The sequence below is a fragment of the Falco biarmicus genome, chromosome 5 (genome assembly GCF_023638135.1).
Source record: "Falco biarmicus isolate bFalBia1 chromosome 5, bFalBia1.pri, whole genome shotgun sequence".
In the NCBI taxonomy this organism is placed as follows: Eukaryota; Metazoa; Chordata; class Aves; order Falconiformes; family Falconidae; genus Falco; species Falco biarmicus.
In genome coordinates, this window is record NC_079292.1 from 66,294,466 (window position 1) to 66,321,260 (window position 26,795).

Consider the following 26,795-nt stretch of genomic DNA (forward strand, 5'->3'; position numbering starts at 1 on the left):
AAACAATTATTGCATCAGTGGTTGCAGGAAAAAAAAAAAAAGAGACGAAATAGCGTTTAAAATTTTATCGTTGTAGTTGAAAAATATCTCATAAAATATGCAGCAGCATTTTTTCTCACTTTTGCTATTCAGATGGCTTTTGAAAGACCTTATTAAATCTTTAAAAGAATTGTGAGATAGTAACTTGGGCTGTAACAGCTTACAGGAATGTGCGTGATCATCCACATTCCAGCACCGGTCTGCCTGACAGCTTCTGCCAGAGCACTTAACCTCTTTGAATGACTTTCTCCCCATCCCTGCTGCAGAGATAACATATGCTAAAAATCAAGAGGAGAAAGGTTTTCAGACAGAGGTTTTACCAGATTGTCCCTTACTAAGATGGAGATCTGAGGAAAACTGAGACCTCTGGGGACAAAAGCCATCCACTCCTTACTCTGCAGGGAACACAGGGAAGCAGCCCGGAGCTCCACAGCAATTCACAGGCTCTTACACAGTATTTCAACCCAAACTCACAGTACAGATTCCCATAAAAATGAACTATGTCGGAGTGAGACAGAGGCAAGTTGTGGTGCTCCTTTCATCATGCTCAGAGTTGAAGATGTCCAAGATATTTCTGGGAACAATCGCGTTGCCTTCATTAGTACAGTGATGGATTTCAGCCTGTACTTATGTATTAACTGGGACCTTTCTAAAGATAACTCATACGTATCTTCATATTCTCCAGTTTTTGCCCTGTGATGGCTCCACCCTTGTCTCTCTCCCACAGCTTCCATTTTGAGGTGCTGTGTATTGCCACACAGAACAGGCTCTCCGCAATCCACCATACCATCCAGCCAAAACATTTGGAACAATTTAGTTTATTTTGGATCTCGTGCTTGCTTACTGGTTTGTGTTAAATGGTTTATCTATCCCAAAGTTTACTGGATTTTTTTAAAAATTGTTTTAAAATGCCCACAAAAAGTATGATATTTCATTTATCACTTACCAGGTATTGGATTTTCTCCCTTAGGGTTTCCTGCTCCAGTAAGACATTTTAAGTTATCCGTTTAAGGATTACTTGGTGTTAGTGCATTCCAACAGGAAAGGAACTGTGATCCCATTGAAGTCCACAGATGCCTGAAAGCGTGTAGTTTGCAAAGTGTCATACTTCTATACATGGTATTTGTGTGCATAATATAAAAGAGTAATTTTGAATCTGCAAGAGTTAAAATTATGATGGGATTATTGTCATAAAAAGCATTTTTCAACCTGTTCATAGATTGAGAGATGTTTCTTTTTTGATTCATTTTTTCCTGGGGAATATCCTTTCAAAAAACCCATGAAATAAATATTTTCCAAAGTCTTATTATCATTTTTGTTATGGTTTTTATTACAATAATAATTGCTGCTGTAATGATAATATTATTAATATTGATAGTAGTAGTAGTAGCAGCAGTAACAATAGCAATAATGAGTTACCCTCCCAGATGTTTTTTGCTGCCCCATGATGTGAAAAAAACAACCTTTTGCATTTTGGCCAACACTTCTGCTACTGTGAAGATTCACTTAGCACTGAGAATACCCAGATTATGTGAAAACTGAGCAGATTTCATTACCTCTCTGAAAGATTTCATATAGAATAAAGATACTAGATGACATAAATCAAAGCAGCTTAAGACCTTGAGATGCAAATGTCTTTAGTCATCTAGACTTCTTTTGCATTGCATAGTGTCTGCATGTGCAGAAGCTCCCAGAAAGTTGCCTTTCTCTTTCTGTGGGAACACCTGAGGATACCTAGAGTCCTCCAGTGTTCCTGGCAGCAAAAGAGTTGCACAGCATTGCACCAGGGAATGGGAAGCATTTCTTGAGGAACACAGTTCTGGCAAGAACAGGATCTCAGGTTAAGACAGGCCACATCACAGAGACACTGATCATAACCGTGTGAAATGCAGCTAGAAAAAGATTCCTTTGGGAATGGCTTTGGCATTTGTCTCAGTCTGTTTTGGTGGTGCTATCAGTTAAAGTCCCAGCAGACAGAAGGACAGACCAGATTACTAAGAAATGGGGCAGGCAAGGTAGTACTTTTTGCAGCTAAGGAAGATGTTTGTGACCATTCTGGCACAAGTATTCGAGCATATTTGATAAGACAGACAAATGTTTTACAGGAACAGATGGCTTCCAGACCACTCTTCCTTCCCTTGAGCCGAGGCCATGGTCTGTGTCTGTCTCAGGTACAAAAGCATGGCCTGACTGATCTCCATACTGTGACACCTGGGCTAGGTGGATCAGCTCCCCGATGGCTCCTCAGAGTTTCAGGAAGACTCAGCGAGCTGTGATTATCCAGACTTCATTTGAAATACTGATACCAAGTTAATCTGTTAAGGGAGGATATTTTGCAGTTAACTCAACATGACAGAATGCCACTGCTACCTGCCAGAAACACAGTATATGGCTAGGTCATGCAGTAATCCATAATCATTCTGGTAAAATATGTGACTTGGGACAGCAGGGAATATGTATCATCCCTCACAGTGTGGATTAGCTTGATGACGCTGATGCTCCTGTCAGCTGGAGGAAAGATGTTTGTTGGCTGTGCTTAAACTGCCTAGTATTGCAGAAGATGTGGCCATCACACACTTGGCCACTGTGAACTTGCATCATGAACTTGCATTTGTGATCAGCAAAAATGCACAATCAGAGATTCCTATTTCTTTCACAAATGCCTTCTTACACAGCCAAGGACTTCTTCAGGTGGGTACCAGGTGGGGATATGAATCCTTTTTGCCATGCTGCATGGGTGGCTCTGCTGAGATCAACTGCAGGCTGATAGCAGGTCCCAGGAGCTGTAATATATGAAAAAGAAACGGGGAAATGACTGGAGACAACAGTCCAATCTACTCTTAAAAACCCACAAGTCTGTCAGAGACCTGAAGCATTGTCAAGGGGTAATCCAAAATGTGTTTGCTGCATTCAAACCTCTCTAGAGGTTTGTTGGTGAAAGAAATGCAAAGCATCAGAGAACATTCAAATAAACATCCCTGCACTGGAAATGAAGTGTCTAAGTCAGGGTTGCCAGAACGAGCCATTCAGAGTCTAGTGTCTTGTCCTGTGGGAAGAACTGAGCACAGCTTGTGGTTTGGTGGGGAGGCTGCTGCCACCTGTCTTTATTAAGATTTAATTTAATCCTCTCCCTGTTTCCTGAGTGCCCTAACTAGTTAAGCTCCCTCCTTTGTAAGTTTAATTTCCTGCTTCAGCCTGCAGGACAAGAAGTCCACTTAGGTTCATCCTTACAAATGCACGTGAGCTTTCCAGGGCTGCCACAATCTCCTCCAGTATAATAAACACATCCTGTGTATAATGCTTAGCTCAGACAGCACTACTTCTGCGTGTACAACCACTACTTTTAGCAAGGCTGGTTAATGAATGTAAAAATTATTCTATAAAAGCCACACATGGAGAATTTCAAAGACCTTTCTATTTTGCAAGGTTCCAAAGCAGCTTGTTGTTTCTGAAAATGTATATTTTAAACCTATTTCAACTTCTTAACAATTTCACCACTAATTTTCTGCGCAAAATTGACAGGAAGATTAAAGTTTGGATAGTATATTCGAAAATGACATCGATGTTTGCAATAAATATCTCAAATATTTCAGTGGCATGTTTGATTTTTTTTATCCTAGTTTCATTTGTAACTAAAAAGTGGGGGCTAACCCTTCTTTTTGTAGGAGTTATTCCAAAATTCTCTAACTTTCTGTACAAGGCACTGGTTTTTTATACAGAATTCAAAAGAGGAACAGTTCCTATACTAAAAGTCCTGCTCCAAGCTCAGCGGGAGAGAGGCTCCCTCCTGTGGAATGTGAGGTCTCTGTAACTTCTCACACATTAAAAATCCCCTGTGGAAGTAAACCATGCTTTATTTAGTTATAAATTAGTTACATTTTTGAGGTGATCAAGAAAATAGGATAGTTAGATATAATTCTATTATCAAAATCTTTGAGATTAAAAACTCTGGGCATTAAATTCTCAGTGAAATCTCAGCAGAATACCTTGCTGAATTTACTTCCACGGAGCTGAAATTTCTCCCTTTATTTGAAAAGATTGGTCTAGAAACCTTACTAAAGGATGCTGTTTTCAAATCTTCTAAGAGAAGGCCAAGCAGATTTGAAGAAAATAATGAAAAAACCCAGAGTAATGTAGGAATTTCCAGTTCAGAATATTTCCCATTATGGAGGGCACCATTCAATAGCTATGAAGCCAAATAGCTCAAGAATAAGAAAGCAAGCTCCCCTGATGGCATCCTCTCTTAGCTCTTCTTTCCTGTTTAAAAAAAAAAAAACAAACAAATAGAAGATCTGGAAAAAAGATTTGCAAATGGATGATGCTGACTGCAGTTAATATTTTTCCATTTTTTCTCAGGGAAAGAAACACAAGCCTCTTACTTAAATACCAGAAAAGTAGTAGTTCTTAGGTATATATCTATAGCATTGTCAACCTTATTATCAAAATTCTATAGATTAAAATGCTTGTTCAACATAAACTCTCTTAATTTTCTCTTTTTACCCTCATGTGCTTTAAAAATGTTTGGAGCATTCTTAGGGCACCAGGACATTCGCTGAAAAAAAGAAAATGCTGTGGATTTAATTCCATTAAAGACATTTTGAAACAATTCTGCATTTTTAACTGCATTTGGCTTTTGGATCCTTTTTAATGAATGGTATATATGCAATATCATTGCTACATTTCCAGTGCTCCATTTCTTGTTGTGCATCTTTTGAAGAGCCTAGTGTGTTCTGGTTGTGTAAGATAATCAGAGAATTCAATCAAGGAGAAATATTTGTCTGAGCTTTTGATTAGTCTCATTAGATTTTTTTATGTTACATTGCAACATTACCTAGATATGAAAATATAGAAAAAAACTCCAAATAAACAATATAGTACATCCATTATATTGTTTCAATTTTTAACAACTTATTTCAGCTTACATGAGCAAATTGCTGTGCATGTTATCCTAGATATATAGGAGCTACCACAATGAGAATAAGTAAAACACTCCTTTAATTTTAGCATGCATATCTATTAGGCCTGCAGGAATATAATTTATATATAATTATAGACAGTAGGTATTTCAAAACTCTCATCAATAATTAGTTTAGCAATTTGAAATAAATGTACTACACTGGATCTTCATTTTGAAAGTTGATTATTAGGCCAATTGCTGTTTCTGAATAGGTTAGTCCTATCCAGATGTTGTTGGTTTATAGAGCCAATACCCCCAGGGATAGTAAAGATAAAGTTCAGTTTCTCTCCTCAGTGGCTATGTTCCATTAATTTCACCACTGGCACACAATAGACACCAGCCAATTTGTTTTTTAGATTATTGTATCACTTCTTAATAAAGAAATCATAATGTACATTTTGTCTCTCACATAGAATGAATGAGAAATGTATGGGGAGAGAACAGTAGCCTCAGCTCTGTTCTTCCCCTGAGCATGGCTGTGCTAGACTCTGATCAGCTGATCCAACATTGATCACGAGCTTACATTGCCCTTTTCCTTTTCACCAGAACAACATTTGAAAACACAACTTTATCCAATTAGACGTCAACTTTGATGTCAGTCTCATATTGCAGATTGAGGTTGATGTGTATGTTAGCAGATTTTTTTACAATTCTTTAGACGTTTTGATTTCTATACATCACCTACCTGCTTGTAAGAAAATTTATAGTTTACTGAGATAGAAATGCCTATTTTTATTTTCCAGATAAAGTGCTGAACCTGTTTCATTTAAGCAAATCAAACCATATTTTTAAACACCTAATGTTTTTAATAGAATATATAATACGCATTTATAAATAGACATGAACAAACACTTGTATTAGTATGTGAGAACAATTTCCTCACGTGAAAGATATTGCACCCATGCCCACTGATTTCGATATGCTTGTATGCTGTTCAAGTTACCAACATCCTATTTCTCAACTGAACAGATGTTTCTGTATGTGCCCGGCATAAGCCAGTGGTACATATGTATGTTTATAAAATAATTGTTCTAATACTATTCAGAGAAAGGACAGTAACATAAGCTAAGTGTATATTTACAACACAGCTAGCTCCTCAGCTTAAATTCCATCTTGCCTTGGTAAAGTGGCAAATTATCTCACTCTTGATCAAAATGGCTCTTGAAAGTCTCAGTAATTGCACACAACGTAAGTAATTTCATTTTAGAAACTATACAAGAAGGAAGATGAGCATCCACATATTAAAATTCAATATGGCAAAATCAGATGCAGCTGTAAAATTAAAGCTCAAGCAAATAATCTGCTCAGTGTAACAGGTCTGACTGCAAGCATAATTACTCCTTTTGTAATTAATTTTAATTAGGTGAGAAGAAGATAGGTAGACGGCTTTAGTAAACAAATCTTAATAAACACAATCAAGAATGGTATTACATCAAAATCACCTGATAAAACTTTCTTTTCTGCTATTAGGTACTTACATTCATCTGTTTTCTCTTTAAATATGTATATTTGAGTTTCTCCAAGAATAAGAATGTTTGTGATATATGATTTATGTTACAGACACAACTGTTTTCCATTACATGCATTTGCCTATGCCTCGAACAGGTGGGTCAGAAATTAAATTGTAGGCATATTATATCCTGAGATTAGACAGTATTATTTCAGTTACATTTTGGAATTTGATTTGGGCATGCAGATACCTGGACTGTCAGAATCAGAGACACACAGAATAGTCGAGGTTGGAAGGGACCTTGGGAGATTCTCTAGCCCGGCCCCCTGCTCCGAGCAAGGTCAGCTAGAGCAGGCTGCTCGGGGCTGTGTCGAGCCAGGGTTTGCATATCTCCAAGGACGGGAGCCCCTCCACACCTCTGGGCAGCCTCTTCCAGCGGATAATAACCCTCACAGTATTCTCTCACTGGACACCAATGAGATACCACTGAGTGACAAAAGTGGCAGCATCAGGATCTGTATCAGAGACTCTTGGCATAGGCTTGGTGAAAACCAACAGGATCTGTCGTGCCACTTTTTCCCCAGTGCGAAAAAATTTTTGGAATTTTTTCCAGAGTGGGTGGGGAGGATTTCACTGCATCTGCGGCTGCAGCAGGGGGGTTGCTCTTTGTCCTCCAGATCCTCAGCTGTGCCTAAGGCAGTGTGAGTGCCACATAGACTTTTTCAACTCCTTGCTGCCCAGTTGAGAAAGGACAGCAAAGTGGCATCCCTCCCAGCTGTATATGGCAACTTCCATTGTGCAAAGCTATTCTGGCCCCATGCCCCTTTCCTGGTGCCAAAGGTTATGACTTGGGGGCAGTCTCAGCCTGTTACTTCAGTATCAAGGATGTTTTGGCAAAGTATGCAACACCTTTGTTGGTGGTGTGGCCTTCACCATGCTGCTGTCTCACCTGAGGTCTGGCATCACTGTAAAGTCTCCTCAGCTTTGGCCATATGTGGAAGCATCACCTGCACAGGAACACGCTCATGCAAGCCATATTCCTCTGAGCACCTTCCAGTATTGTAAGGCACTCAGCTGGGGGATCTGCCTTCTGTTGAGGACTCAAACCAGCACTTCCAAGTGTGCAGGATGAGGATGCCCCACCTCAACAGTCCCAGCTGGAGGAGAGTGGTGCGAGGGTGACCAGTCCAGCGATCCTTTTTCCCTTGCTCTGTATTAGTCTGCATATTGCTGATGGAGCAGATGGTTACTTGTGCTCTAACAGTAGGTCACTCTTGGAAAATAAAATCCATAGTGAAATGAAGAATAGTTCAGAAATAAGCCAAAAGACCAGAGTCATACTGACTTGGCACAAACTAAGGAAGGCTTGATAAAATGAAAGGGAAAACATCTGTCTGTACTGTACTTCATTTGCTTACAAATGAGCACTAGGCCAGTTTGCAAGTTGTACTTTTGAACTCCAGCGAGATTAGTTCAGCTCTGTTTTTCTTATTCAGGTGAGGATAAGTGCATTTGAGAAAATGTATCACTCCTGGTGTTCGCTAATACTTTGAGGCAACATGAAGCTGGATTTATTTTATCATTGAAAATTTATATTTTGAATTTTTCTAATTACTCATGAAAGTACACAGTTAGGGGCTTTTAAGATCAGGATGCCTGTTTAATCGCAGAAATGATATGGCAGACAGAACCGATAGTCCAACATTACAATTTTATCATTTGCCTTGACCGAGGTTTAGAGGATTTTGGTTCCAAAGAAAAGAGTGTAAATAAAGCTGTGATGGTCCATTGCATTTCTGGTCTCCAATGAGGCTGGGAATAAAGGTGACTTACAATGATTTGTGCAAATTACCCTGGTCAATTAAAAATTGGCCTCACGGACTCATCTTATCTCACACAAACAGCCTAATGCAACAGAGCAATAAATTCCAGTCCCTGAGAGGCCAGCACTCGGATTTGAACTGGTATTATAAATTCCTGAAATTGTCAGCCCTAGGCAGTTTTGATTTTCCCCTTCTCTTGCCTCACAAAAGTCACCACAGCTTGGACGACACATGAATAAACAGATCTCCAGCTCCTGGGTCAGCATCTATAACAAAAGCGAAAGGCCTTTCCTCAGCCTTGGCCATCTCCTTGTTTTACCACAGATATAAGATGCAGCTTCTGTAGTCTCCTCTTCTGGAAGCCTATGGTAAAAAGAGCTGTGACTGACTTTTGAACCTCAACAATATCTATATCACCTTTCCTAACTGTGTTTTATCTTTTTTCACCATACCCTTGGGTAGCACATGACAATATTTAACCAATCTCAAACCTTTCATGGAAAAAGAGAAGGCTGAAAGGGTCGTACAGAGGGATCATGACCCATGACCATAGACCACTTCTTCCAGACCACCTTTTGTGCCATGTTCAATATACAGACCAGTATTCACCTGAAAAGCTGTTTTCCTTTGCTTAGGAGTACATTGGTTTTTCTTCTATATGACACATATTGAAATGTATTTTTGACATAAGCATTTGCAAGTTTAATGACATCAGACATGGCAATTTTAACATCGTCCCTCTCTCCCCACAGGCTCCTCCAGGATCCTCCTTTGAGGGCCTTCTAATTTTAAACTTTTTTTTTTTTTTTCACTACAGTTTTGTTGACAACCACAGCAGTACACGTTTGAGCCAAAGTCTATTACAGCTAATTGAGGTTTTTGATTGGCATGATTTTGGATTGTATGCTTCACTTCTTTTTACTTGACAATTAAGAAGTTAATTAAATGATTCTGAACACAATTAAAAATTGTAACTCGGCAATACATGAATTGATATTAGCTTGTACATCCCACATAATATTTGTAAAATGCCTTTTTATTTGTCAGCTGCAGGGCAGTTAGCGTATCTGTGATTGTCAGATGATAGTTTAATAAACTTTGAGCATGAGATTAAACTGGTGTTTAAATCAGCCTTACACTTTGGTTTGTTTTTTAATACAGCACAATTTAGCTTTCTTAACAGAAATTTTCCTGTGTAGATTTGAAACACCTAGAAAAAGAAACTAAAACAAAAAATAATATGAAGATGGCTCTAGAAAGACCTAATTTAACATAGGAAATGAGATTTAGAATTAATTCCACCAAGAAAAATTACATGGTAGGAAGAGCCTGACTTTATAAGATACCTGTTTTCCTGCCTTCTCAAGTTTCCTTATGATTATCACTTAGGTGACTCAGCACTGGGATAAAAAAAAACCCAACACATTTTACTGGCATAAAAGCCTTGACAGGATATGCACCCCTGTTCACATTCAAAGCAGCTGTTTTAAAAATTAATAAATAAATGAAATAAATAAATAAAAAGGGGGGCTCCAACAGTCCCTTAATTTTTTTGGTTCATTCCCCACAAAGAGACACTTTTTAATCCTTTACCAGCAAAATAAATTGGAAAGAGAACATGTTTCTATTGCCGTCTTAAAAAAACCTATAGGATTCAACTATCACTCAAAATGATATTGTTGGAAGAACAAGCAAGCAATTGCTTTATAGCTAAAAAAAATACCTAAGTAATCAATATTTTAAGCCCTATGAATCTTTGGAAATGATGGCTTCTCTATTGTCAAGTAATTAAAGTACCCTGCCCTCCCTCTTTATTTGCAAAAATTACTAACACTTCTTTAGACACTCCTGATGTTACTGAGGGTTATGCTACTGAAAAGTCAGCTAAAGCAGGCATCAGGCAGAAGACAGTCTAAAGCACTAATCAGAACATGAAAGCATAGCTGACAACAGAAGAGTGGCTGGAGATAAGAAGCATTATTTCGGCTAATATTACTACCCCGCCAAAGCAGAACTATGTAGAACAGCCAAATGAAAGCGTTGTTTTAAGAATGCTGCTAGCATGCATTAAGACAGAAAGAATGTAATAAAATGACCTCATTTTAACACCAGTCCTGGTAAATGTTACATACAATAATATGATTTTTATGCATGCTGGTTTGAAATAGCTACTTTGAGCTTTCACACATGTAAGAATACAGAATTGTGTCTCCATTTTATGTTTCATTCCCCAAAAATGTCATGAGATTACAAAGAAATACTACAAGTCAATTATTATCCATAGGAATAAAACGGTTTTGTGATTTATACCTTCTAGTTGATGGCCAAGATAGATATTGAGAACAGCCCCTTGGGCATTCAGTTACCTTCAAGTGACATGGAAAACACACACAGAATGTTCATAATCAACATTTTTTGGCAAAGCCATTTTAATTCTTCAATTCCAGCTCCTTCATGTTGTAGTTTCTTTTTCCTCTCTCCACTTTTATTTGGGTAATAAAAATGTACTTGTGAGATTAATGCCACAGCATTAAAGTCTTACTTCCTAAAGAAGCTGGAGTTTATTGCTGAGATTGGACAATCCTTCACTTGAATCATTTTTAAAATTCAGCTTAATGCAGTCAGGTTCATATAAAGTTCTTTCAGTTGTATGTACTGATCAAAATCTAAAGTTCTTACCATATCAACAGGCATTTAAACAACACATGAGTCATTTTGCAATATTTTGGAATAGCCATTTGCTGCCCTATGGCCCTATGCTGTTCCATTGTTTGCTCTCTTGCCTCTTAGAGCTGCAAAGTACCTCTGCCCTTAATTCTTTATTCTGACCCTTCCCATTGCAAATTCTCCTTTAAGTTATTTATAACCAGATTTGCTTTGGTCAGGCTAGAACTGTGCATATTCTATGTGTGTCTTAGTTCTGACATTTCCTTAACTCAAAATCCTTGAATTTATAACCTTGGTGTTCTTTTCCTTTAGTCCTGCAAGCTCTAATTTACATCATCTGTCAATGATTTGAGAATTTTTATGCCAGGTACTAGTTCCCAAGGTGAAGGACCTTTCAATGATGTTAACTGTTATTTCAGGTCCTCTTTCCTCTGACAGTTTCACAGAGAAGTCTCAAAAAAGGGGAGAGGCAAAATCTGGCAAGCACTGCCTTCAGTGCTAATACTGTGTGCACTCTTGCCTTATTTCAGCAACTAGTCCTCAGTAATAAAGTCAGAAAAAACAGACACCAGAAGCTGACAAGTATTTTTGTGTTCACAGAGCTGGATCACCTCCTCCTCTGCCTTTGCACTTCCACCCTGCTTGCCTCTTTGCCTTTCAGCTGAGCCATCTAGGCCAGCCGTAGCACTGCTTTTACATCTTTTCCACTCAACATGACTGGTCCCCTGTTGCTTCTTTTCCTTCAGCAGCTGGCACATGCACAGCTAATAAACACTAACACATGTGCCCAACCAGCCATTCTTCACAGTCTCAGTCGCTCCCTTTGGAGCTCCTTGTCCCTGCTGGTCTTCCTCTTACAGACCCAAACCACCATGATCACTGCACCCCACCCTTGTGCAGAGACCTGCAGAGAAGAAATAGTGACATGCAGACTACACGATATTCTTGTGACCCACATTGTACACACAAAGCAGAAGATTAAATGCTCAACAGCCTGCAAGAACTTACTCTCCTACACTGCCTTTCTGGGAAGTTCAGCACAATGGTATCCTGTTACAGACTTGGTACAGACTGGAGAGGGGTAAAATCTGATAAAAGCTATCTAGTCGACAATTCCTAGGGAAGAAATAGCATGTTTCATAAAGACCCAAAAGAGGGGGGGAAACCACACAGGCACTGTGTGGCAGCACAGGAAGAACAAAGAGCAGTAGACCAGAAAGTCATGAGAAAGAACTGTGTGTATAACACTACTTGCACATCTCTGTGCGACGGCTTAGCCTGATTCTCCTTAAATATGCTTGACAATAACACAGCAGCTCCTCTTGTTTTAAGGACTATAGAGTCATTTACCTCAGTGACTCCTAACCTAAACTGATTCAAAGGAAGAATGAAGGCTGACCCCCCACTCTCTACCATGTTAACTTGCCTGCAGCACTGTAAGACAAGCAGTTACTTGATAATTATAATGTTGCTAATTTCTATATATTCCTATATCTTCTTTACTGCCTAATGCTTGCAGCAAATAGAAGCCCACTTGAGGATTATTTTTTTTTAAGGATTTGTTCAATTATTTGAATTGGGGGTTTCTAAGTTTCCCATCAATATTTCAAGCCAGGTGGTACCTTTCAAGATTGAAGGTACCGTTGACTTAATTCAACTTAGCTTGCCTCTGACACAGTACAGGTTATTTCTGTGAACTGAAGCATCTCTGGCAGATGAATAACCAAAGCGACCCTTTAATTTTTCACTGTAGAAGCCATCTACCTTTGTGAGAGATTTTTAAACCATTCATAATTACCACATCTGAGATGCATCTCATAGAGGTTGAATTTAAAGCTAAAAGCTCTTCTGATCATCATAGTTAAAGCTCACATCTTTCAATCCATCATCTTCTTTGACATGCAAGAAATGTCTTCATTTCAGCCATGACTTATCACTGCTACTTCGATGTAAAAAAAAAAGATGACATTGCTGCTCAAAATAAATCATGCAGCAATCTTCCCACCTTCAGTGGCCTCCAGGTCACGCTACCCAGTCATTACTTAATAGCCATCATATTTTATCCCTGTTTCTCCTGAACTGTTGTGCTTATGCAAAAATTGCTTTCTACAGTTGTAAACTCCTGGATGGCTTATAATATCTCTGAGTGTAATTGTCTTTTTTTACTTCCATGTCATATTGAAAGCATACTACAGTCTATATGTTCTTCAGGCCTCAACCCCATAGCATGTATCAACAAGTGAACCTACAATTCCTTATGGAAATTGTATCAATTTGGTCTCAGCAGGAGAGAAGACACGATAACGTAACCTCCTGCTTTTGGAGAATATAACATGGTGGATATGAAATATGCAAATTCATTGGTATTTTATGAATCTCCAATTCAGTTTATAGTGTGGCAGCTTCAGGCCACCCTTCATTGTTTCATACATAAAATAACTTCCTTAAAACTTTTACTGGCCTGTGTGGACAATCAGAAAATGTCATTTTTCTTTATTATTTGTCTCATTAAAAAAGTATAGAAATAGAAATCTGAAATTAAAGTATCCAAATTTTTAATGAGGTATTTTATGATATCCTAACACATTTCTGCTTTCAGAAATTTATTTTACATTTTCAGATTTATGTTTATTACAATAGTTTAGTATATTTATAGTCTCATTACTATGCTTGTTGTAACATGTAACTTGCCTATATTTCCAATCTTTTATTTTTTTCCATTAAAGAGACACTAACAATACAAAGGCATAATTGAAAGTTCATTAAAATTTGGAGTAGATGAACTCAACCCCAAGTTCCAATTAATGAAGGCTCTATTTTCAGCATGAATAAAAGCTAACACCTCTTCCCATCCCTTTTTATTATTTTTTCTTCTTCCTGTCCTAGCTTCTGTCCTCTTGAGAATGTAAAAAGTCACTCTTTCCCTGTCTGTTTGCTGGAAGCAGGTTCCATCTTGCTCAGGGTAGGTCATAGCTCCTCTTCTCCTTACCTTCTGATCTTTGGTCCTGCCTAGGAAACACTGCCTGTCTGAGGTCAATAAGATAACATCCTTCTCAGCTAAAAAGAGGACATGTAAAAAGTAAAACTGTCCCCTTCCAGAACATAAGGAACTGCAAAGTCCCTCGAACCCTGACCATCACTGATAGTGCCAATGATGCAATCTTTTTTCTTGCTTTCTGAGGACTACCTCAATAGCTTGTTTTTAGTCCTCAGTGGGCATCTCCTAAGATATCCCTAAATATACAGAACCTTTCTTTGTTCCAATAAGCTATTTCCACATGGATTCCACCAAGTAATTTGAAAGCTCTCCCTTGCACTTACCTTGGCTTTTACTTTTATTCTGGTAGCCCTGTAACACCTCCTGCATTTACTTCAGCTGTACTTCAGCTGTCTTGAATCTTACTTCTCACAAAAAAGCAATAAGTTCCTATTGGCTGATTTGGTGATGACTTTTAACCTTCAGCTGTGTTCTTCTCAATCTGCTCCTCTTTGTCTCATCAAGAGCATGACAGCTGTTGTTGATATAAAGAACAGACAGTACTGACCATGAGTCCATTCTTCTCTTTCTGCTATGTCTGATGATTGTTTCTGCTGGTGTTCCTCAAGCAGAGTTCTACTTTGTCATCAGCAGAAATTTCACCAGGTATCCAGTTTCCACTTGCACTTTGCTACCATTTCTTTTGACAACAGTATTATAGCAGTGCAGCTCCAAATGCCTGAGTGGAATTATATAAAGTGGGAAAGGAGAATAAGAGTTCTAATCTGCATATAAAGAAACATAATGAACTCAGGAGTATAGTGAGTCTCACAGAAATTAATTGCAGTGTTTCCATGTGATTTTGAAGTCAAGTATTATATAGGCACATTTTCTTATAACTCCATTAGAAATGTGATTAGCTATATTCTAAGTTGCCTTTTTCTAAGTTTGTACAAGGAAAATAAACAATACTTTGAGGAATTGTAATTTTAATTGGAGATTCAATTGAGGGAATAAATCTCAGTGCTTTTTAATTTACTTCTCAGTAGGCTACAAGGTTGTATAATTTCTGAAAAGGATTATCACTGTGTAGGAAAAGTGGCTGACAAGTGCAGTCACACTTTTCTTCCATGTACAGTAATCACAAAGAAATAATGTCAGCAATTATAAACCATTTTTTTAAAAAAGAACACAAACAAGACCTTTTGCTTGACAACTGTAGTTGTGTTTAAGCAAAATAATCAGTTTGATGCATAGATTCCTTCTTTTTGTTAATCACATTTGTTTCACACTGAAGCCTGTAATAATATATAGTTATTCTTTATAAAACAGAAGACACTATTTATCTTCTCAAGTACTTCTCCTTCTGTAAAAGCCAAAAACAGGGATAGAAGATTCTCTTATCTACCTGAACAGCATTATTGCTAAAAGATAAGGAGCTATTTGATGATAAATACAACGGAAATGGCTCAAATAATCTAATAATTGGAACAAATGAATTGCCAGCAAAAGGGTAAAAGTCCTGGACTGGAGCTCAGGATTCAAGATCTGTATGACTTTAGGCAAAGTGAAGTAGGCGATCTCCTAGAGTTTTCTATTGTCTCCACTTTCTAACTGGCAAGCTCAAACTTGTCATACAGCTTTTCACCACCCTGGCTGCTGGACTAACTTATTGTGGCTATTTCTGAACTGATGGACTCCAGGCTGTTTCTGAGGTGAAAACAGCCTGTGCCCTGGCTAAATCCCAGTTCATAGAAGGGTACAACACACAGTGGTCCCACCTTTTCTCTCCTCCTTCCTCATACCTTGGCTTTCAGAGGCAGGAAGCGTGGCCACACAAAGCTAAACATCACGTTGTGCAACCATGTTTTTCTGTGGTAAAATTCCCTCTCAAACAATCAGAAGACCAGGACATCAGGATGTAACCCAAGACATTTTTGTCCCCCACCCTCAGTGCAAACAGCAATCCATGAGAAGATACAACAATGAGCTCTATACTGCTATGGTTTTGCGAATCTGTTAATAAAAAAAGAGTTAAACTCCTATGTTTGTTTGGATAAAAAATTAATTCCTTGGACTCACATGCAACCAATTAATGCACAAATCTATGCTCTCCACCATAAATTATTTGTTCTTTGGTCTTTTGTCCATGTGGAATTGTAACTGATTAAAAGCTCAACATCTCTGGAAAACTACTGTAGTCCTGTTCCGTAGGTATAAGTAGGCAAGAAATCAAAAATTTCTTCCACTCCAATGAACTTCCTTAGATGGAAGAATGAAAGCATTATTCTGTGCTTGTCTCTGCATACCTGTGTGTGCTTATACAGGTATAAATCACATTACCTGCTGCCATACCTAACAGCATAACACAGCCCAGCACTGAAAGCGTTCAAAAAGTTCAGAGCAGCTTGCACAATGAGGTAGGAGGGGAAGCAAAGAAAAAATCCTAGAAAGCTGATACAGCATCAGAGCTCTATATTCTATAGAATACTATAAACAGTATTCAACTTTCTTGATTTAAAATATTGCCAAGATGTTGTTTCAGTGCTGTGGAATATAGCAGATATCCTGTGAAGACATCTTTTCAAACATCTCCCTATGATGGAAAAAAGAAGAGCTAAATTACTCAGTGCAGGAGGGAATAAACAAGCTGTTGCTGATGGATACCAGTAGTGAGAGGAAAACTAATGGAAAGTAACTCATGCATGCTTTCCAACTGTCTGTAGTTTCTACACAGACAAATTTTCATGTTATTTTTAATCTAAAATGCATACCATTACATGTATGCATTTTACATATATGTATGTCTATATATTTTTGATGAAACTACTTAATTTCCTTCCAACACTGCATTCTCTTATGTTTGGTGTCTTGCAATAGAGCAAGGTCCATCTCATCTGTACTGCTCTATTCTGAGTTATACTGAACTCTCTGGGGAGAGGGAGAAAGGAGAAAAGAGCATGAAGCAGCAACAGGGACTAAGAAACTCCCAAGAGAAGCAATGGGCAGCCTGCAAGAGGGAGCAGACCCATAGCCATGGAGTTCAAGTTGCATGCCTGCCACTCACTGCCAGCAGATTTGATCCTGTGCCTTCATCTGCCAATCTCACAGAAAATTAACCCAACAAAAAAGAAATGGTTAGTTTTTCAGCAGCAGCAAGGTAAGCCTTCCTACCATGTCGCCAGACTACTGCTACACCCCAACACAAGGGAAAAAGCAGAAGCATTTAATTGGAAGTGTGAGGGAAAAAGGGGGAACTACCATTTCAGCAGCAACCTATGTGAGAGGTGACATGAAACAGTACCCTGAAAGAGATGCTTCCTTAGCAACCCAGAAGAGGCTGTATGGGTTTGTTTGATGACAGTTGCTGAATAAGGGTAAACAACCAGACCTGGCAAGGATCAGAGTTGCCAGGAGGCAGATTTATTTTATTGCATGTTTTAACTATAAAAATATCTTAAATAATTGTCATGTCCTTATTTATTATTTTATATTTTAAATGAAACAGTGATTTAATAACTGGAAGCTTTTGGTGTCCTTTTAATATTAATAAATAGTTTAAGGAAGAAATTCCAATCTTTGGCTGCACATGATTCCCAGTCTGGTAAGGCAAACTTTCTGCAGGGCTCTTAGAGAGGTTGACAGGAGGCCTGTCAGTAACAGAAGATGCCCACAGTGATCTTTCCAGTTAAATTAGTGGCCACTGCACTTTGTGCAGTCCCTTCTTCCAGCTATGATCCATCCAAAAAAATATCCTTGTCTGTCTAGACTGCTCTTCAGCTGAATATTCCAGTTTAAATTACCTGTTGCCTAAATTGCCCGTTGAGATATGGGCTTTTTGCAGCAGCAGGAAATAAGTTATCATCGACAGCACATCTAGGGATCAATTACGTTTCATCAGTGTCAGAAAAAGTACAACTTGAATAAGAATAGCCAGCCCGGATTCAGATTATGGAGAGACCAACTGATTAATTTTTAAAAACGCCATAAGCATATTGCCAAAACCAAATGAAACAGATTCAGCGGACACCAAGCCAATATTCATTCTTGCTGTATTTCCATTACTGCCAGTGGCTTCACATCAGGGAGATATTTGGCCAGATTACTTCCGATTTTCAGGAAGTGCTTTATCCCATTATCCCATTCAGAGTTATTGTCTGGAGTTGACGCAGAGGGGTGAAATCCGGTGGCTGCTGGCACAGTATATCAGAGTAATCTGAAGTGTACAAGAGAAGGAAATTCCTATAGCTTCAATTTCATTAAGCTAAAAATGAAACAGGATACTACAGAGGCCATAATGGGACCACATACTTTCCTATGATCTACATAAAAGATTCCACAAACTGGCAAAGGAAGAAACAACATCCAAATCTCCTGAATCTCCTGTTAATATTAAAATGATACTTAACTTCAGAGACACAGCACACAGCAAGGAACAGTCCACTGGCACAGAGAACTTCTACTGTTTAGATCTAGCACCTGGATTAACAGATGGCAGATGCTGTGGTACTGACAAATATACATGAATGTATTATGCAACAAAGGAGCAAAGGGTAGGGAGGACATAAAAGTGTTCAAGTATATTGATCAAGCCATAGCTAAAGCATGTCTGTAGAAAAATCCCTGAAGTTTCATTTCATTTTGCAGATGGCTGTAGGTAGGGAACTATTTGCCAAATATTATGTTTTGGTGATGTTGTCAAGTTCAGTTCATGAATACATGTAAAACATTTTGCAGACTCTGGAACAAAGCAAGCAATTCACCTTGGATTTCTTCCATCACTTACTGCCTACAGACAAGGACTGTGTTTCTTTGAGTATTTTGGTTTAGTTCCTTTTGACCCATGGCTCTTTCCCACAGATTAAAACTATGTGTTTGTGTGTGTGTGCTTAAACACTTGACTTTCCTCACTAAAGCTGATGTGTATCCGACAGCACCATAGAACACCTTGTGAGACCATCAAAACTAGAGCAGTGGTTAGATGTCCAATTGCAAACCTCAGATCTCATACAGAAGTGTCAGGCAAGATATTTAAAAGCAACTCTCAAGGCAAAGTATATATATTACCACCAGCCAGGTCAAGATAAGGACAGCTAACAATAGTGACAAGCTAGGTGAAAATCAGATTCAGAGAGTCTGCCAGGACTGGAAATACCATAACAGGAAAATTTGATTACTCTTATGTTGATTTAAATGTCACACTGGAGCATTTTTAGACATTGTAGAGGAATGTTTCAAGGATAAGCTACTCAGGCAGCTAAAAGGGGAGAATCTGGTTTTGATTCTCTTCCCAGTGGTATTTTTGGTTTGTGCCACAACGATACTATCAAGGACTAACTCTGTAATAGTACATAAAATGTGTTTATGTTCAACATCCTTGCAGGCAGCATTAAGGCCAAGGAAAGAATCCTCTGCACTAATGTGTGACTTGAAAATGTCAGCTTAGAAGCAGTCAAAAAAGCTAACTGAACATAAAGTAATTATTAGGTATAGAATAGGGAAGAAAATAGGAAATAATTAATACATCATCGTATAAATCCAAGGCATCTCAGCTCCTTAAATACTACATGCAGTCCTGGCAACCCATCTTAAAAATGGTAGAGCTAAGCTAAAAAAGTGATGGCTGATAAAGATGATCTACAGTCTGAAACAGTTTGCAGGCAAAGAGTGATTAAAAGGTTAGGACTTTTCAGCCTAGAAAACTAATTGCAGAGGAACATAATAGTGAACTGTATAATCAGTAGCACAGAGAGGATGAATAAGAAACTTATTCCTTTTTTTTTTTTTTTTTTCACCTACCAAAAGTAGATGACATCCAGTGAAATTATCAACTGGCATATTCAAAAAACAAAAAAGGGACTATACCTTCTCATACCCTACAATTAAGCTGTATAACCCATTACAAAAGGGCAATAGTGATGCAAAAAACCATTATTCAAATTCATGGAGGAAAATCATTACAGACAATTATACACAAAGGTACTGCCTCTGACTAAAGAAATCCCTGAGCTGCACATTTCTGTAAGCTGCAGAAGTATACTAAGAGAGTATTACTCCACCTTTGTGCTGGTTTTAGGTTTGTGCCTATACTAGGCATCCACTGTTGGACACCATGACAGTGTGCTAGGCTACCTAGATCTTTTGTCTGATCCAGGACAGATATTTTTCTGTTCTTATGTCACTCCCTAAACTGTGCTGGAAATGCCTAGAATATGAACTTTTTCATTGTATTATAATCACTACTACCACAGTAACAAAAAAAACTAAAAAAGAGAAAGAATTATAAAAATCAAAAAGTATAGGAAACAAGGCAGTTATCTATACTGCAGAAATGGTTGCACTTATTTTCAGCCACGATCAGGTTGGACTGTACTTTTCTTGACCTGGCTTACCCATAGCAAATTACTATCAAAAACGCTCCAATAAAAAGTTAGTCTAACCTACCCAAAAAAAAGGAAAGGGAAAAAAAAAAAGAAGGAAAGAAAAAAAAAGAAAAGCCCATTGGGAAATCATTGTGTTCATAGAGCAGCTCTCGACAGCAGTTCTTGCTGGCCAGCTGGACCTGCTGGTTTAACACACAGATTGCTTATAAACTATTCTGGCAACTGGAGCCTATCTGAGAATTTCCTTTCCCAAGGAAACAGGCCAGCCAGCTTTGTGACTGCTTTGTGCACAAAGCTGCTAAAGAAAAGTTAAGGATCTAACCCAAAATGAATATGCATGTACACTTTGGTTTTCTTCCAACTTAATCTCCTGTATGCATTAGTGCATTCTGTCATTTTCTTATGATGACTGGTTTGGATGCATTAATCTGGCATTATGTGGATGTCTATTATTACAGATCTTTCATGTGTGCATCCTCAGGTTGTAGAAAAACAGTATGATACAGAAATATTCTCCCACCATGCATTAAGCAACATATCAAAAACAGATTAGATAGATATCTTTGATATTTTTGATATAGTTAATCCTACTTTACAGCAGGAAATGAGCAGGACTTCTTGAGTCCCTTTAGCCCTGTTTTCATCAACGTCACTAACTATAATAGGAAAAGAAATTAGAATGTTGTAATGAAACCAATAATTTTAATTTTGCCTGGAGGAGGGGTATCGACAGTTCTTATTTAAAAAAAAAATCCAGAAAAAACCTAGTTTTATCTCAAAAGATGCTTTGATGGGGGAAATATGGCAAATAAAATCCGTTCTACTAACAGTAGAAAAAATGTAGTTTAAAATGTTGCTCTACCATTGTCCTCAATAAACACATCTCATACATCAAAATCAGGACCCAAAAATTAAAAAAAATATTTTCAGTTTCTGGGTTACGACATTTCTTCAGGAATAGCGTTTAATTCCTCCGCCTTTGACTTGTACATAAAGATAAGACATCAGTCTATTGGATGTATTGTTTACTTGTACCTTAAGGTGAAGACAAAAATCTCCCACATGCAGCCCCTAACAAAAGAGGGCCTTGATAAAATTCAGAGCCTCTAGATGAATGCATGCAGCAACAACTCCAATATACACTGGTGTTGTGCTCCTGTGTCAACAGTTTAAGAGTATTTATACCTCCACCTACATATACAGCATGTTCTTTTACTACAGTGACCAAAACGCTAATGCATGGTAAAACAACCATGCTTGAGACAACTGAGTAAGCATGTTTTACTCAAAGCAGTGACAGCAGATTACTGAAATTAGCTCTGCTTCATTCCTTTCATTCCAAGCCTTGCAAACAAGTCACATTACCTTGTTGCTCTTTTTAGCATAGTGTTTGATAAGACTATTTGATTATGTCTTCCTAGATCTTTCCTGGCTGTCTCCCCAGTGCCCAGATGACTCAGAAACTGACAGATGCCAAGCACACTTTGTTCCAATAACTGGTTGTATGCATCTCTGAGCCTAAAAATAAGTAGAAAGAAAGGAAAAAATCACACTTTTAAAGTATTACACTTGATTACTAAAGGGAGAGACTAGGAATGGTAGGATAAAGCAGAGCACAGGGACCTGGACAGAAAAGAAATGAGGACAAGGCAGCAAGCCTTAGGCACAGGCAATTGGCCAGGGCAGCAGGTACTCAGGCAGCAAACAACCCAATACATGGGCAGGCCATGCTGTCACTTTATCAACGCTTAAATGCAGCATTACAAACTTTGCCCATGATTCCCTGCTGCTTGGTTTTGCCCACGTTGCTAGCAAGCCTTGAGCCAGCTGTGATAAACTGTAAGAACAGAGCAGTCAGGGGAATGTTATTCACAAGATATTGACTGGCTAGGACAGAACGGGCTTTACCACCCCCCCCTGGAACTTGTCCTCCCCCTCCAGTTCACAGTGCGAAGCTATTCCTGCCGAACACAATGGATAATAAATCTATACTAAACCCATCTCCTCTGCTTTTGTTCACTGAAAAAAATACCTTCCCAATGAAGCTGTGCAACCAGGCTCTCCCCTGTCCGCAGTGTGAAGAGGAGCCCACTAGCAAGTAAAACAGGCCTGGACCCGGTTGAGAAATTGCTACAGAGGTGATTCATAGTCAGGGTTGTTAAAAACCTTATCTCAGTTCTCTCTGTTCCTGCTGTCTCATCCACTGCATCAAAATCTTTTTACAGCATCACAAAGGACAGATGACATTGTACATGACGGCAGCCACACAGACCGCCCTCCCTTTCCCTTGGAGACTGCTCTATCTACTTCATGTATCAGACTATGATATAACCCCATAACTTGTGCTGGGCATAGCATCCAAAAATATCCCCTGGTTGAATGTATCCTGATGTATCTCTAGCAATAGCAACCCATTCCCATCAGATCAAGCTCTGCGTGACAGTGACAGTATGCAAAACTGCTCAACAGTCAGTGGCTCAGGCAGAGGCTTTACCTAAGGGCTGTAATATCTGCCAATATCAGCTGCCACCCTGATATAGGCAGGTTAGATAACACCTCCAACCACAGGAAGAAACAAATTGAGGCAAGACTGATGAAACAAACATTGCTTTTATCACCCAAGTCAGGATGCAAGTTAGTCCTGTCCTACTACACAACAAAAAAGCCGTATGCCTGAGGAGCCACTGTTATCTGTGGCTTCAGGACCATCCTGAACTCCTGCAGCCCTTGGCTGTGTTGAGATGTAAAGCAAAGCTCATGGCCATATGATAGTCTTGATATGACATTTCTCAAGTCAGGACATTAGTCAGCTCTAGGCTATGGCCTGGGTTTTCCAAACTAGCAGCTGCACACTCACCTTATCAAAGTGAAGAAAGGCTTGCGATGTTCCAATGAGGATCATTGTCATCTTGTGTGCATGTGTGTGTGTGTGTGTGTGTGTGTGTGTATGTGTTTTCTTTCCTCAAGCCTTCTGCCACTCCCTTGAACCCTGTTTAATTCAGGTGGGGAGTCCCAATCACAGGTCTTACTGCTTCTATAGCTACATCTCCATCAGGCTGAGAACTGCTATCACACTCATTTTACCAATGCAAAAGTAGCTCTTTTCCCCTAGGGGTGTCTAAAAAAGTCTTTAAGTTATCCTACAAGACAAAACAGATTCTTTTCTGTTTCTCTGCTTCCGAAAACAATGCTAGGATGAAAGAAATGTATCTGCAACTGTGAGAAAATACAGGACTGGTGACTGGTACAAAAGCCAAATTGATTGAACTTCAGTTCTGTCTCCTATGACAAACAAAATTGCAATAAAATATCGATCTTAGACTTTCTAAGCACGGAGTTAACTCCTTCCTGGGTACTCTCCAAGTCTGCTTTGGAAGTTTTCCCTTCCCAGGAGCAGCGCCTGGGAGCGGGCTTGGTGCGGTTCGGGCGAGGGAACGCGCGGTGGCAGTGTGGCCCCTCGCCGGGCTGTCGCCGGCGGGGCGCGCGGGTCCCCTTTCCCTCGCGGGGTGCCCCGGGCGGCTGCTCCTGACCAACCTGCACTGCATAGAACACCTTCGACCGTAGGATAAAAACCAACCAAACAAACAAACAAAAGCCCACCAAAACCAAATCAAACAAACAAAAAGAAAAGCCAACTAAAAAAACCCCAAACAAACAAACAAAAAACCCAACCAAGCAAACAAACAAAAAAATACCCAAAAACAAAACCACCCTGAGTGGATGGCCCTTCTTTTTCCACGTGGTCCTAGAGACACACAGAGGAATAACGTTGTGTGTATTTAAGACAAAGCCCTTGCTGTGGAGCTGTTTCAAGTTTAAACTGAACACCTCAACGTTCATACTTACACCCATTTCCTCTAAGGTCCACCTGCAGCTGAAAATAATCTGGTTTCAGGGTACAAACCCAGCTTGTTCCGTAAGTGCCAACACGGGGGGGGGGGGGGGGGGTGTGTGCAGAAAAGTGAAAGCACCAACTACCACAGCTTTCATATAAATATTACTTGTGGGGAACTTCTGATGAAGAAAGGTTACATGCTTTAGGCCAAGCACATCTGGTCAGAATAAGTCTTAAAAGGAGTATCTGGTTTTCTGATCTGCTTGACTCCAAGACAAGAAAGCAAATGTTTTTGTATGTGATTCCTCATCCCTTAGTCACTCATAATTAGATCTTTTTTCCAAAATTCTAATGAGCAATCATTCATGACAAGTTGCAGTCCTTTCAGGGAAAACCCCAACTAAATTACTTTGCATCTGCAAATGGCACTGGTACTATTTCCCTCTCAAAAGACTCAGGGTTGGTGGTTTTTTTTTTCAATTCAGTCAAAGAGGTGTTAATCCAACATAAATCAGCTTCCAGGAATTGCTATTGATGAGGCAATCAGTTACATGATATTTTCTCATTTTCTTCAGTTTAAGAAAAAGCCTTAATTCATTTCTATTTCAGATCTTGGCTGAGCATTGTCTGAATTGCTGTGCAGGCAAAATTCTTTCTCTCTCCCCTCCCCCCACCCCTACCCCCTAAACTTTCCAGTCAGCATTCCTAGTCACAAGGAGAGAAACCTATGTCAGAAATGTCATTGACAATTGTAAAGCTTAGAGCAAACTGCCATTTGTTTTCTCGGAAGCACAAATAAATATACGCAAGCCCAAATAAATATACAGAGTTGCAAAAGAAACCTGTTAACAATTCAACAGTTCTTCCAACAGAGGCAACGCCAATGTGCCAGGAGTTTCCAAACCTGTATGTGGCATCAGTGGCATCTGAGGACAATCTTTATGAGAGTATCTTCTAAATCCTGAATCTATTTCAGGTGTATTTTGTGCGTGAAACCAAATTGCTTTCGACTGTAAAAACTATCCAGAATTGATGTTTGTGCTGGAGTTCAGGAATGAAGAAGACAGCAGGGAAACGGAGGAGGGGGGGAAATGTTTCACATTTTTTAGACTATTTTCTAATCTCGGTCATCCTCACTCATATGTGCTGAGAATGTACTATCTATTGTTTACTGAAAATGCTTTTGTGACTGCCTGTAAGTCAGCAAAAGGGTCTAATATAGTTTCTAACATAGTTTACATTCCTTCCTATCTGTGATGTGTCTTCCCCATTGTTTTTCCTGCCTTATACTGCCCGTTCTTTCGTTGTTTTATCCCTCCACTTTGCTGTTACATTTTTTGCCCGCCCATCGTAGTTCTGCCACATACCTCCAACTTCTTCCTCTCCAGAAATTCTTGCTCCTCTTTCCCAGCTGGTACCCCCACAGCTTATCTCCAACTTTTTTGTTCCTGTACAGAACCTTTCCTCATCTACAAGGAAGGAGCGTGTCACTCTATTTCTCTTAACCAGTGAAACTGTTCTCACGTATCATTAATGTGATCTCTCCAGTGATACTCCACATTAGAACAAAAGGAGATGACATTAGCCAGACTGAGAAGAAAGGCCAGAGCTCCTTCCCCCCTCTTAGAGAAAAAAATGGGAGACAAAGAGTAAATCGGGGGCAAAAGGATTCTCGACTCCTCAGCATGGAGCAAGTTCCTCCTCCCCATCCTGAGTTTTATGAGAATAAGGAAGGTGTCCCAGTTCCTTATGTTACAGTATATCCTGAGACAGGGATCGCCCAGTTTCACCACCCCGTACCCTCACCCCTGCCTGCAGTCCTGGTAAATCCGAGCTATGCCAGCTCATTCGAGACTTGGAGTGCCTCTGAAATTACAACACATGAAGATAAAAGCCACTTGAGTTTTCATTTGCTTTTGAAAAACATCAACTTTTCTATAAAAATACCTACATTGCACTTAGTGGGGATTATTACTATATTTTTTCTTGATCGTGCAGTCCTCGATCACCCCCTTCTTTTTCTAAAGCCTGCACTTTCCTTTCCCCAAGACATTGTACGTTCCCTTTTTCCTCCTCCTTTCAACCCACCGTGAGCAGTGTTTGTTCAAACGGCAGCTCCAGGCTGTGTCCCGAGACGGCGTGAGGGCTCCAGCCTCCCCGGGCCCACGGCCGCCGCCGGCGGCGCAGGCCAGCACAGACCCCGGCGAGGGCACGGCCAGACGAGGGGTACAGCCGTTAATTACGCGATTCCCTCACCGCCTCTTTACAGCGGACAAGGGGAGAAGTCGGCTTCAATTCACCCCTCCGCAGATCCTCAGAAAAGCCTGGAAAGCACCTCAGGGAGCCGGGGAAGCCCCCAGCCCCGCGGCCCCGCCCGAAAGCCCCGGCTGCACGGCCGGAGCGCCGAGCTTAGAGCGGTTCCGCGCCTCACGCTTCAGGGCGAAACTGACACGCACGGGACGCAGCCGCGCGTGACGGACAGCAGTACCCGAGACGTGCGACGCGGGATACGCGCGGGCCGGGGCGCGGGGGCAGCCTGCGTTCCCGCGTGTGAACGGCGCGGGGTGTCCCGCGGGGGTGCGCGTGCCGCGGGAGCGCGGGCCGGGGCGGCACAGGCCCCTCGGAGCTCCCGGCGGGCCGGGCCGGGCCGGGCCCCACGCCAGC

The 26,795-nt window shown here is 39.9% G+C and overlaps 1 long non-coding RNA gene across 1 annotated transcript; it reads right to left on the bottom strand.

Annotated features, from left to right (window-relative positions):
• Positions 1-565: 565 nt before the first annotated feature.
• On the bottom strand, positions 566-26,787 carry LOC130150522 (uncharacterized). Its single transcript, XR_008822245.1, has 3 exons — positions 26,220-26,787; positions 21,662-21,814; positions 566-2,822 (listed from the first exon to the last, which is right to left on the bottom strand). It is a non-coding gene; the product is annotated as an uncharacterized LOC130150522 (long non-coding RNA).
• Positions 26,788-26,795: the final 8 nt, after the last annotated feature.